The following is a 14,570-nucleotide window of genomic DNA, read 5'->3' as shown; positions in this document are numbered from 1 at the left end:
ATGGATGATCTTAAATGAGATACATTTAATTTTCTTTGTATTTAAATATTTATAAGGCCTTTTCATTTCATTTTCTTAGTCTCCTTATATTTACATAAACATTTGAAATCATGCATAGTCATAAATGTATTATTTTAGTAGTCACTTAATTATTTAAAAAGGTTTTATTGTCTTACTTGACCAAATACAACAAACTTAGGGCTCTAAAAATGTCTCTCACATATTTCTTGTTTTTAGTTTTGGATTTTTACCTAATTTAAGCATTTTCTAATTGTTTGCCAGTACAGAAAACCCCTACAATCCCAACCTATTATTATTATTTTTTTTTTAAAGTTCTTTAAATGCAAATTATATACAACAATAACTACTACTACTACTAATACTCACAAGGTACACAATTAAAATGTATTCAGGTTAAAATAAATATTTATTTATTCGCATTATTTATAACTTATGAAAACAAAAATATAATTTTTCTGAGCAAATCATGTGCAAGCGACCATAAAAGAAAAGAAAAAAAGCAATCGTGTTCACGACATAATTTTATAGATATAGTAGTCTATAATTTTTCATATAACATATACGTTTTGAAAAGTATTCTGGTAAAATGAAACGTAAATTATTTTCAGTAATTCCGAAAATTGTATATACATTTACATATATCATTTTACTATTGGATTAATACATTTATACTTATAAATCTCAAGTTTTTCTGAGCAAATCATGTGCAAGCGAACAGAAAAGGGAAGGAAAACAGCAATCATGCGTTCATGACATCATCAACTGCTTTCAGTAGAGAACGACCATTTGATTGTCACTTTCAACATCCAATCAGCGGACGAATTTAACAATGGCAAAGACTTCTGGCCAATGAGAAACTGCGATCCCTGCTCTTGGCCAATGAGAGCGCAGAGGGGGCGTGTCCTCGCGAAAGCGGGTAGTGGCGCTACACCCGTCCGGTGTGTCAGACGAGGACCCTTCAGAAGTTTTGAGCCTGACCACGGTCCTCTCGCCCGGAGTATCAAATCCTCGCCAAAACCCCCATCAGCTTACGGTTGCTCTAGGTTATGGAACTGGCTAAAATGGACGAAAAAACGACTGGAAATATCACGGCGAGGGCAATAAGAGTCTGGTCGTGTCTCATTTGCAGGTAAGTGTTCAATAGTTACTAGCTTTTAGCTTAGCCGAGAATAATTTAAACTCAATCAAATCGGAGCCAGTCAACAGGAACTCGAATCAAACTTCTCGGAAAGGACCTAAACACAAAGTCTGGTCGCTTTATACCATCACTAGACGGAAATAACCCTCTTCCCTTTCTTAAAAGGGTATTGTCAGGGCTTCAAAGCTAATAGCCACCTAGCAGGCTAAACCAGGATTCATTGATAAAGTCAATGTACTACATGCGCGTTACCCATGCCACACCCACTTTATGAGCTCGAAAGTTTAATAAACTATTTCAGTGGCAAAAATAGGATATGTAAGTTAATGCTGAGAGCCATTTGAATGAATGGTCAGTGGAGATGTTTCAGTTTCTGGATGATTCTGAGCATCTAAAATTGGGTTTCTGTGATTACATACACTTAACATCTTCCTCATCCAGGCTTCAAAGTTCAGATTGAAACTTTTAACAGTTCCCCCTTCATTGGGTGAAAGATAATGCTGGTCTAGACCGGTTTTAGACCATCATGATGGAAGGGAATATAGAAGTTTATCACTTTCTTTGGGGATAAAAAGCACGATTAGAGACCAAAACGTCTGAATTTTTAACAATGTTATATTGTTTTAAGGTTGTTTTACTTTGCTAGAACTTGGTCTAAGCACTCTTGTCTGAAACTCTCCTATATTTGGACAAAGGAGAGAAATTCTAAATATATTGCATATAAGATCTGAGTCATAATTTATGTCTTAGGTATTCTAAGTAATGGAAACTATATGTAAATGATTCATTTATCAGTTGGTTTTATCATGTAGTTGACTCCTTTGGTCACTAGGATGGCAATATCAAGGTCCTGTTTTGTTAAGATCAAGGATATGCAAACGGATTAACCTTTGTCTGATCTTCCAGTTCATTTGGGATCATCTGTACCATCATACGATAAATAAACTGAGAACAAGCTGCCAGAAAAAACGCGTGGTGGAGTCATAAAACATGCTGGATATATATTACCGATTACAACACGGAATTGTGCGTCCAATCACAGGAAGCTGCCTGAGAAAACACTGGCCAATATGTTCATGTAATCGTGTCAAAACTGGGTGTGGGGAAAACGGGTGAAGCTTTGATGCAGTTTTCCAGCCAGTTTTAGAGTCCTGCAAGGGCTTGTCCGTCTCTATGTGCTGTTTACTGACATTCTTTCACGCTCCCACACTCTCGTGTGGATTTTTGTCTTGTTGCCTGGTCTGGTTTTACATTCTTGGAGTACGAGCTGGACCACGTCGTCTTGATCAAATCAGCCCGAAAGAGTTAGGTATCTTGTAAAACTATTTGTAAAAAGGCATTTCGGATGCACAATGACATATGAAAGAAATTCTTGAATTTTTTTTCATGACAATTAAACACTTTTCCCCCTAGAAGTTCTTGCTGGAATAATAAAATTCGCTATTGTAATATAAATATTTATGTAAAATATTTAAGTTGTATACAAGTAATATTTTCTAATTGTATTTAAAAAAAAAAAATTAACAAGTTTTATTATCACAAAAATAATTGTCTGGACAGGATGGTTTTCATTGTTGTATTATAGTTGGGTTATTATATATATATATATATATTATATATATATATATATATATATATATATATATATATATATATATATAGTGCTGTTTTAAATAAACTTTAACTCCAATAATAATAAATGGAAGACTTAAAGTCCATGTGAAATCAATTCTGAGAATTTTTTCTAAACACATAAATGTCTGAAATGCATTGCGGAAACATGTTACAAAGACTGTGAACTATGTAGTACTTAATTGTGGAGGTAAACAGGTTTTCACCATTTTCGTGTTCAGGATTTTTTTGGGTGGGGCTAAAATCATGACTTGATGACGAAACGGAGTCGCATGGCCCCTCCCCTAACACTTTAAAGCTATCTTTCCACTGCACGTGACATTCGGACACGGCTGTCGCATTTCTGCCTCTACGCACGTAAATGCATAATTCCAGGTTGCAATAATTTACAAAACAGCTTGGTATCCTCACTTAAATAGGCTGTAGAGGAAGACCAGAGAGAGACGCAGCTTTTCTGCGAGTGGGCGTGGTTTCAGCAGTACCAGTGTAAGCGTTGACAGCATTTGAGAACAGAGAATACTGCTTATTTTTTCAAGATTTCGATCGCTTATTTTACTCACTTGGTGTTTTTTTTAAGCATTCAAATTTGCCTGGTGGTTAATAACACTTTTCCTGTGGTGTGATGAACTCAGAACAGGCAATTAATATTGACTTCACATGGACTTTAAAGGGGTCATATGATGCTTTTTTAAAGATCGCTATTTTGTGTATTTGGTGTAACGTGTAGTATGTTGACATGCTTTAATGTTCAAAAAACACATTATTTTTCAAATACTGTACATTATTGTAGGTCCTCTATGCTCCGCCTCTCTCAAACGCATCGTTTTCTACAAAGTCCCTCCTTCTGACAAGAGCAGTCTGCTCTGATTGGCCAACTGACCCAGTGCATTGTGATTGGCCGAACACCCAGTTCAAGCCAGAAAGGGGAACATAGTCGCGTGACAGACACAGTGATGAAGCTCCTATGTGTTTGCAGTACACAAGCCACTGACGGTTAAGACAGCAGACTCCACTGTGTGACTTTGTCTCTCTCTCTCTCTCACACACACACACACACATACACACACACACACACGATGATTTGAACAGTCAATATTAAATAGTTAAACTAATAACAAAACATACAGAAGCTGATTCAGTAGCGCCAGATTGTCGTAGCAGAGTCAGAATTAGCTCCTCTCCTAGGTTCACGAAACGGCCGTCCATAAAATGCATTGCTGTTCTGTTGTAAGTAATCTTAAAGATTCCTAAATGCATCTACTCACGGAAGGCCAAATAAAGTGCTTTTGCTTTCGCCAAGATACACACAGCATCTCCCTGACAGCTGCTTCCACAATAACTGCTGAAAGCACGCCTTCTTTCTTTGCGTGAACATTTAACCGGCATTACGCAAATCTTCCCACATACTGACGTAGAGATGTGGGGGCGTGTTAGAACGAGCCGTTTCAGGGTGGTGTGGACAAGTCTTAACTTTGATAAAGAATATCTCTTTGAATTTGAGACTTTAGTCTTTGTAACTTCACAGATCTTCTTTATTCACCAAGAGCTTGTAACACTCCAAAGAGAAAGGAAAATCTGAAATTGCATCATATGACCTCTTTAAGTTTATTTTTAAGCTTATTTCAGCTTGTTGCTAGCTAACATTTCTAATTTTCTTTTAATTAAAATGTAAGTACTAAAATAACTAAAACTGGAGTCAAAATGAATATAAACTATATAGACATTTTACAAAAACTACTAAAAATAACAAAAACACAACAAAGTTACTAAAGCTAAAATGAAAGATATATATATATTGAAAGATTTTTTTATATATATTGATTAAAATTATTAAAAATATTGGATTATTGTTTGGGTTTTTTTTTTATTTTTTGATTTTGTGATTTTTTGTTTTATTGATGTGTACAATCATTTATTTTCTTTATATATTTGATGTGAATTCATTTACTTATGAGCTTCATCCCTTTATGATTAACATTTTGTGAGGCAGAAGTAGGGTTTGTAAGCGTTGAGCAAGTGCGTTTAGAAACTGCATTTGCGTTTAAGCGGCCGTCGGTTGCATCACTTCATAAAACAAACCACCAGACACTGCAGTGATGTCACCTTTACCTTCATGGACTTATTTATGTCTAAGAGCATTCTGGGAAAAACGTAATGTGTATTCAGTTTACAGCTGAGTGGATGTAGTATTTGTTGTACACACAGGCAAACCCTTCTCAAAGAATTCCCTTTTGAACAAAAATAAGACAAGGATACATACAGCTTTCAAAGTCTGCGTGAAATGACTCGTTTGATTTCTGTGGTTTTAAACACATCACTTCCTATTACAGCACTGTCGGGTTCTTCGTCTGCTGAAGTTTCCCTCCGAAGACTCCGCACATACACGACAGGTAAAACTTCCCCAAATCAACACCACTGAACATTATTACTTCCCAAATGACTTCCCCAATGTGCACTCTATAAGGTAACTTTTATCAAACTGTGAAAGATACCATGCTATTAGAAGCCAGCGAGAGAACTGGCTACAGACTTAACCTCCGACAAAGATTTATTGGATGCATATTGTGACCAAAATTTAAAAAACATGGCGCGAAAGACTTTCATTAAGTCTACAGATGGATAAATATTTCCATTACTTGGAAAAATGGATTGTGTTTATGACTCACTATTGTATGATTTGACATATTTCTATCAATGTAACTCAAGTATTGATGCACAAACGATTGTTCTATCAAGTTTCATTGACGTAAATAGTTACTTTCAATTTTAGCATCGTTTGGTCAACAATTTCCACAATGTTTAAGGTTAAACAAAATATTTCTGTGTGTTTTCTTAGAAGTTATGTGCTTCTCTTGGTATGAAGAGTATCTGCAAGAGTGTAAATGCAAATCTGCTTCAATTGTTTGGTCTTGGTCTGTTTGTTTTGAGATACAGCGTAGTGTCAGCTCATTTTCCTACTTCTTTCCTGCCAGACCGCAGAACAAGCTTTTCGACACATCCCCAACATCGTGGATTATAGTAAATATGTCATGAAGCCTTTACTGGGGGAGAAATACGTTCACAGTGGAGTAAGTCACAGTTTATGTACATTATTACATTGTGGTGCTTTAACACAAGCCATGAGATGAAAATAATGGCTTGAATGTTCACAGGAGGTTGTTAAACTACCGCTGGACTTTGTGAGACAGCTGTCGCTAAAGGTCCAACAAGAACGACCTGGTACGAATGTTTTTTTTTTTTGCTTCAATTAAGTTTTTTTTTTGCAGTGACATTGTAATGCCCCCCAAAAACCAACAGTGTTATGATAATTTTTTGATAGCGAAATCCTTGTATCGCAGTAATTTCAACATTGAGATGAATGGATATTACTAAAAACCACAAAAGTAAAACATGGTCCATTATGGTAATTACAATTTATAGGAAAAATGGTTTAATTCTGATGTTGCGTGATGTGTTCTGATCCTTCCTTTACTCAGAACTGCGCTGTGATAAGGTCATGGACACATTCAGCGGGTGTGGTTTATGCCTTCCCAACCTGACCCAACTTCCCCTCCACCACCTCAGAGACCACAGACCTCCAATCTGCGTTGAGATTAAGGTGAACTCCATGTTCGGTTCGACATGGTCTCAACACATCTCTTCTGGTGCGATCGTGTTGGTGGGGGAATTTGCACATGCAGTTGTGATGTTTACCATTTATTCATTGGTTTTGAGCGCAAGGTTGTGCGACATTTAAACGCTCAACCATATGTTGTTTAGATGCATGTCTAAATGAATGACCAAAAACTGAAAATATGCTGAAAACACAAGGCCATTCAAGATGTAGAAGAGTTTGTTTCTTTATCAGAAAGAAATGTAGCATTACATCACTTGCTCCGCAATGGATCCTCTGCAGTGAATGGGTGCCGTCAGAATGGGAGTCCAAACAGCTGATAAAATAATTACAATAATCCACAGTCCATCAATTAACATTTTGTGAAGTGAAAAGCTGTGTGAGAAACAGATCATTAAGACGTTTTAACTTTAAACTGTCATTTCTCGCCAAAATACCAGCCTATAATCCATAACGCTTCCTCCATTGAAAAAGCAATGTCAAAATCCACCAAAATACTTGTTTTGAAACTGAGTTTTATGAATAGAAGACTCATACTTTAGCCAGAAGCAACCATTTTGCTCCCCAATGGAGGACGCCGTGCTTGGAGCTGTTTTTGTTGTGTGTCGTGGGTTTTCATAATAAAGGAGGGTGTTATGTAAACGTGTAGTTTACAGGATTGAAAGACCATGAAAATCTGACTACATCTATGACAACTTGTAGTGTTATCACCGAGGCTGAGAAAAGAACATAATGCTGCAGACAGCAGGTAAATGCCGTTATCACCGTTTTCATGTTCGTGGAGTGAATATTTTTACTCGGCTTTTAAAAAATGCCAGGTTTCATTTGCATTTGGCAAATCAGCGTACACTTACCTCACTGGTATTTCCTATACAACCCTACTCTGAAGAAAGAGCTAAACTAGTTCCCCTAAATGGAGTTCCTAGAACTAAAACCATTCCTATATCATGTGGTGCGAACACGCCTAAAAGCTGTAACTTCTGTCAGTAGTTCTAGGAACTCTGAAAAGGTTCCTCCAGTGCGAAGGCACCTATTCTCACGGCACCCATTCACTGCAGAGGACCCATTGTTAAGCAAGTAATGCAATGCTACATTTCTCCAAATCTGTTCAGATAAAAAAAAAAAATAAATCATTTATATCTTTGATGGCCCATTACTAAGTAAATTTCCAGCTAATTTTTGAGCAAATTATTCCTTCAGCCTTCTTCTCCATCATTTGATCATTCAATGAATAACTGCTGCCATGAACACAAGACAAATCTATATTAAATCTCATTGTAAATAAGGCATGAACTATAATAAGCCTAATTTACATAGTTTTTCTCAAAGTTATGATAGTGACAGAATTGTTATACCCACGTTTCCAAAACATTGACTTTCGAAACTGTATGCAAGTGTGCCAAGAACCTCGCCTTGAATGTGTTGACTTGGGTGTTACATGTCTAAGCATGTCTGTTTATTAAACTTGCTGACAGTGTTAATAAGTTTTTCTGTATCTTCATGGTGTTAGAGTGTAAACACTGTTGGGTTGGATTAGTGTCAGTTGTTAAACTGCGAGATCTGAGTCTGAACTGTTTTTTAGGAGTTAGTGTGAATGTCTGTTCTTGGGGAAGTAGCTGGATGACTCGTTAAATCTATTTGTGTGGATTTTAATCACATGGTCAGTCAAACAGAGGGAGGTGGTGTGAACCTGATCTGAAAGGCTTGTTTGTGTTCATAAAAACAACTAAACTTCTTTATATAAAGCTTATTCACAACACTTCATTGTGTATCTTGAGATGCAAAGATACAATTACATATTTCTCCTTTTCCCCCCCAGCCAAAATGTGGATTTCTACCCTTTTCAAGGAACATAACCAAGGAATGCAAGCGCAAAGTTTGTAGATTCTGCATGCATCAGCATTACAAGGCAAGTACCAATTAAAAATCTAGTCATTGCCAAACTTTTAAAGAAGTGAAGCCAGATTTATTAAAGCTAACTTCTGCTTTAAAAAAAGAGGAAAAAAAAAGAAAAGAGGATGGTGTAGTGTAAACATCCTGCCGTCTGTACTCTACCTTATCATATAATCAATTCTTTGTAAGGCTCGGCTACAGAAGATGAGCTTATGTTGCTGAAAATACAAGAATCCCAAAGTTTCATCATGAAGCGACACTGTTTGTAAAGTTTATAGTAACATGTTTTGATCTTTACAGTTAGCCAATGGGAAGTGGAAGCGATTGAGCAGATACTGCCCTCTGGATCTCTTCTCAGGGTGAGTTACTGCTTCAGTCGCTCAATGCAGGAAATCAGAGCTGGATTTATATCTTTCACTGATAGTATGACCTTTAGCCAGCATTCTTAACAAACTGAGAAAGACATTCACCAAGCTGGTTGCGTCACTGGCCTGTGTTAAAGGAATTTTTCACTCGAAAAAGGAGTATAATCAACATTTTCCCAAAAGTTGTGACTCACCTTTCCACTGTGAGACCAGCTCTACAATCTGTAATGCATGAAGGTTTTGTACTGCTGCTCAAGTCACAGAAATGCTAAAAATCTCTAATTTAGTTGTTTGTAATGTCTAAAATGAGATTCAAAGAATTTAATTCCAAAAGTGAACTAATTTTACACACCTAAATCTTATGCAATATCTTTTATTCCAGGAGCAAACAGCGAATGTATGTTGCATTGAAGAATCTGTTAGAGGAACCACAAAACAACTTGAAAATCTTTAAGGTAAATATGAGTTTCTGTAATTAATTCAGTCCCGAATCGTTTAACGTCTTGAAAACAAATGTCTATTTTTGGAACTTTACACTTCAGATAAAAGTTTGAAAATCTTCCCTCGACTTCCGTTGATAGAATGCTCAGCATTCGAAATGTAACTGACAGTGAAACAGACGGTGAATATATTATATTAGAGTCCAGTGGAGTGTAAAATTTTGTTTTTTTGACGTCTGCTGCCTTGTATGTTTGATTGATTTAATTTTTAAAGTTGAGTGAATTCTGATTGGCTGTCAGTGTTTTTATCATTCATTCGTTGGAATAAATCGTTCTGAAAGTGATTCCAACAATAACGTTATTGTTGTGGTGTGAACTTCCCCATTCTAGAGTTAGAACAATTATTAAAACATTTATCATTATACTTATCCTTGGTGCAAATGGGCCTTACTTTTTTATTTATCCTAGAACATTTCTTTAACTTGGAAGTACTACTATCATAGTACTAATAAACAAAAGTTTAAACTGGTTTACTGGTCTTAACTAGTCTCCTAGCCCAGTCAGGCTGCTTTTAGAGGGATTTTGGCTAGTTTTTAGCTGGAAACTAGCTTTGCTGACCAGCTGATCACCAGCTTAACCTGGATTTGTGACTAGCTCAAACCACCAAAGACCAGCAAACCAGCGGGGAAAAAAGATCAAATATTTAAACTCTAGCTGCTACATATATATATATTGGTTTAATCCATTAGAAATGGTTGATAAATAGAAAAGTTGCATTAATTTGTTGTTTCTCACATCTTTTTTTTTTCTTTTTTCTCAGGGCGGAGAGTTGATATTTAGCTGTAAAGATGATGCCAAGCAGCAACTCGAATTGAACGATCTCATTCAGCACCTTCGGCCTTATTTCCCTCATAGTAACGGCCTTTATAACGGCCACCAGCCTGGCAAAGCTGTCCTGAACGAGTTCATTCAGGTGATCTGCTCCGCTCTGCTCAGCGGCGGGGACTCGAATCGCTCGGGAGAGCCCAGGAAGGTGCATCTGTCCGAGAGCAAGCCGCACTGTGAAGCCAGCCCCTTCCCAAGAGACCTGCTCCGCAATGGTGAGCACTTTACCAGTGACCCTGGATAGCTGGGAATACATGGTTTTATCTCCTTTAAAATATTGCTAAACAAGTGCAATGGAAATCACTTCACTGATGAGTCAGGATATATGCGTAGGAGTGAACTGGAGCAAAAGTGCTGGACACAGTTTAAGAAAATAAACTGCATTTTAAATGACACGTTAAGGGGTGTATAAAAGGTCGGATTATTGTGGCACAGAAATAATGGTAGTCATAAATCTGTTACCAGTAGAACATGTTCAGCTCATTTTCATGTGTTCACAGGTAACCACGGCCTCCCTAAAGACAGTGTCCTCGCAAAAATCCTCCAAGTCCAGATGCTGGATAACCTGGATATTGAAGGAATCTACCCTCTGTACAAACGCGTGGAGCAGTATCTAGAAGAGTTCCCAAGAGAAAGGTGAATTTTTAATCGGGGATATTGACTGATATTGAGTGCTACGTTACTCATCTATCAGATCAGTACTCCAGTGTTCCTGCTGGGCAAATACTTCAGATCTATGCAGCGCTCACATGTACTGAAAGCATTTTTAAAAAATACAGAACAGTATATGAATCCTAACCAGTTATAATATACTCCATTGTATATTTGTAAGACTTGTTACTTTCCCTGAAAGACTGAACAGACACTAGGTGGTGCAAAAGACACATTTGTGAATATAAGTAGTTCAAGTCATGAGGCACTGCGGCCTCATGTGGGTGTAGGTGATTTCCATGCAAAGCCACATCATCTTTATGAATAAACTAACATCCAATCAACACTTGTTGTATCTCCAGAAACCGATTGCAGATAGATGGGCCTTATAATGAGAGTTTCATGGACACTGTGAAAAACTGTCCTGCTGAAGATGACGGCTCTGTAGAATATGCAGTTGGGAAGGTAAAGCCGTGCACGTGTGATGCTGAGAAGTTTAATTTTGAATGTATTTTGGTTGCAATTAAGAATCGTTTTCCAAAAAAAAAGAAAAAAAAAGGTAAAGATTAACTCTCAGATGTTACTTTCCAGGTTCATCAGTATAGAGTCGCAATGACTGCCAAAGACTGCTCAATCATGATCACGTTTGCACCTTGTGAGGAAAATGAGGAGTAAGTTAGTTTTCACCCTGGTCGAATGATCTTCCTTGACATTTGCCATCATTTTAATTCTCTTTTGCTTTGTTTCCAGACACCAGTTGAATTTGGAGAAGCCTCGTTTCACGTATTCAGTCTCCATCCTGGATCTGGACCCCAAACCGTATGAAGGCATCCCTCACCAGCACAAGCTGGACACCAAAATCGTCAACTACTACCTGCGGAGCACGCAAGCTCCGCCCCCCTCCAGCCTATATAAGGAGAGGCAGGAGTGCACGCTGCTCTTCCATGCTGTATGAGACACCTCTACAAGTGCTGCTTGGGAAATGCCTAGAAGTGAAGCTGAAATAGTGATTTAATTTTGTTCTTTCTGTTTGCTGGTCTGTCTAGTTGTTTGCCCTCCCACAGCGTTCTGCCACATGAAGTTGGCGTTCACAATTGTTTTTCTTTTTGAGGGGCTGGTCTCCTAAAGCACAGAATACCTGAATGAGTCAGTCATTGGCTGTAAAAAGGGAGGACATGGAGGGTGTGTGTGTTGGGTGATTCTAGCACGCAGCGGCGCTCCTGTGGTTTCCAAGTGCCAAAAGTGGCTTACAGCGATTTTCCCTAATGAACGTTTCACCGCGCATCAGCTTGGCCGTGTCTGCAGTCGCTGTACAGGCAGTTTGGAATTCAAAAACAGACAAGTACTTGAGTTTTTAGCGCGGCTTCATCCCTAGAGCTCCTCAAACCTCTGACCCTCGGCGAGCTACAGTAGCGGGAGTAATACTGACAAGCACAGACCTGTTGCATGCTAGCGAATGAGGTCGCAATAACACCGTCACTACCCGTAAGATAGATTTTATAAATTAGACGATAAGCCTAATGATATTACTCGCTGTTGAAATTTTATTTTTGTAACGTACGCTCAGCTGGCGTAACCGCTATATACACATCGAAGTGTCTTATTAAAGAGTAGTTCACAATAATAATAATAAAAAAAAAGTCCATTGTTTACTAACCTTCATGTCATCGCAAAAAAAATCGTTACGCAGCTCGTCAGTTCATTCTGACCAAGTATTGTGAAAGAATGCAACATTTTTGAACAATCATAAGTGAATAACGACTGAAATTTGTATGACTTTAGAAGACATGAAATACAGTGCCCAAGTCCTATGGTGCTTTATTTGGAGCTTTACAGCCTTTGGTCACAACGGTTGTTGCATGGCAAAAGTTACGTAACCATTCTTTTAAAAGTTTGGAAAAACATTTGGAAAACATCAGTATAGACATGATGTTGTGCAAATTTTTAGTTGAACTACTACTTTAAAGCTAGGCCATCATCTCAAACATAAAACACCACCGTTTCCCCAGAAAAACTGCTTTAAAATGAAAACTCGTGTGCGTCTGTCCATCAACGATGGCTTTGTCTCTGAATTTGACACTGATATGCTTAGTTGTGATCTGTTTTGAAATCTCAGAGCAGAAAACAACCAGAGGAATCCATCCCCAGCAGCTTGAACACTACTACGGTTACATTTGGCTTTGGTTTTAATGGCTGTAATTGGTTGCAGAGCCAGACATATTTCAGAAGTCGACCAAAGATGGACAGCACGCCAGTTTTTGTCAGCACAATAAAAAGCATGATCCAGCAGTTTTTTCCAACAGTGATTTTTTTTTTTCAGAGAAGCCGTATAGGCCACAGAAATGGTAGTGTTGAGTTAACGTTACACGAGTTGCAAGTTTGGCGTCTTTTATCGTAAAAACCACAGTTAGACGGTTTGCGCAGATTTTATGGTGTAACTAACACTAAAGATGGCACCTCATGGGCGCCTTTCTCTGTTATGCGGGAATATTACTGTTACAATGTACTGTGGCGTGAGTGATGCTCGCGCTTCTGTTTTACCTCTTTTAGTGTGATGCAAACTGCGTCGGCTTGCTTAACTCAAAGTCGTCAATGCAGTTCCCATCAGGCGAACAATGTTTGCATTTTACATGGATGAACATTTAACATTGCCAAACTGTGTTCACACTCCCCTTTGTCTTAATGTGAACTGGTGTCAAAAGAAGTATTAATACCCCTTTTACCTGTGAGCGAAAACACTTTGATTGTGGAACTGATGGCGTTTGTTTGACTGTCATGTTTTTTTGTGACTGATTGAAAAGTGCAGTTTCTCCACAACAGACATTGCTGTATTTGCCTTTGTTTTAACAACATCTTTCTCCTTTTGAACCAGAGATATTATGAGTCTGAGGTGGTGACATTGTGTTATTCTAATAAAATAAAGATCTGTAATCACTATGTAGGTAGGAATGGACATTAATTCTGTTATTAAGCAAGAAAAGAAAGGAAGATCACCATTTCTGTGATGGAATCTAATGTTAAAATGTAACTATTTGAAAATACAAAGTGGATTTTGCTGTCAAACATTTTGTATTTAAAATTATTTATTTTTCTAGCTCTTGTCTAATGATGTATATTTCCATACAGTGTGGGCATATCATGCGTAAAGATGATTGACACGTACAGGTGGCATCAATATGTAGTTCCTAACGGGTGATTGTACAGGTGTTTATATCGAATAAAAAGATTAGATACGAAGCTCCCACGACGTGAACTTTGGCTTGTTTTTTGACTTCTCACAAACACATAGTTTTTATCAAGTTATCGATAGATGCTTCCACCCCAAGAACCCGCAGGAGGCTCTGAAAGTAATCCCAGCCATTCTCCATCACTTTTTTTAGTGTCAAACTCCCAAATTGAAAACAAAATAAAACACTTTAGATCATTGTACCACATTCTAAGTCACTATTATGAATTGTACACATGTAAAATAATAAAATACTTGATTCTGATGGGTCAATCGTGTCAATTTTGTATTACCACCACAAAATTGTATATTATACAGAAGCCTTATGAGGACAAGGATTAATTTTCATTCTTGTTTTCTTGTGATCATGACTTAATTTTCTTGTGATCAACATAATAGCTGTTTTCATGATTATGACTTTATTTTCTAGTGGTCTCAACATAACGAAAGTTTTCTCGTAATCACAATTTTTTTTTAAAAGTTGTTTTCTCATTGTCACGACTTGTGATCACATAATGTGTTGATATAAAAGTTTTCTCAATCACAACTTAATTTTCTCGCAATCTTGACATAAAAGTTTTCTCATGTTTACTAATTGTTTTTTTATATTCTCATCTCAAATTAACAAAAGTTGTTTTCTCGTTATCGTGACTGAACTTTCAGACTTTTTTCGTGATATCAGCATAAAAGTTATCCTGTGATCATA

General features: G+C 37.4%; 1 pseudogene; it reads left to right on the top strand.

Moving 5' to 3' along the window:
• Positions 1-985: 985 nt before the first annotated feature.
• LOC109047179 lies at positions 986-13,891 on the top strand (annotated as a pseudogene).
• Positions 13,892-14,570: the final 679 nt, after the last annotated feature.

Source organism: Cyprinus carpio, chromosome B22 (assembly GCF_018340385.1).
Source record: "Cyprinus carpio isolate SPL01 chromosome B22, ASM1834038v1, whole genome shotgun sequence".
Taxonomy (NCBI): Eukaryota; Metazoa; Chordata; class Actinopteri; order Cypriniformes; family Cyprinidae; genus Cyprinus; species Cyprinus carpio.
This window is presented reverse-complemented; position numbering and strand designations above follow the sequence as displayed.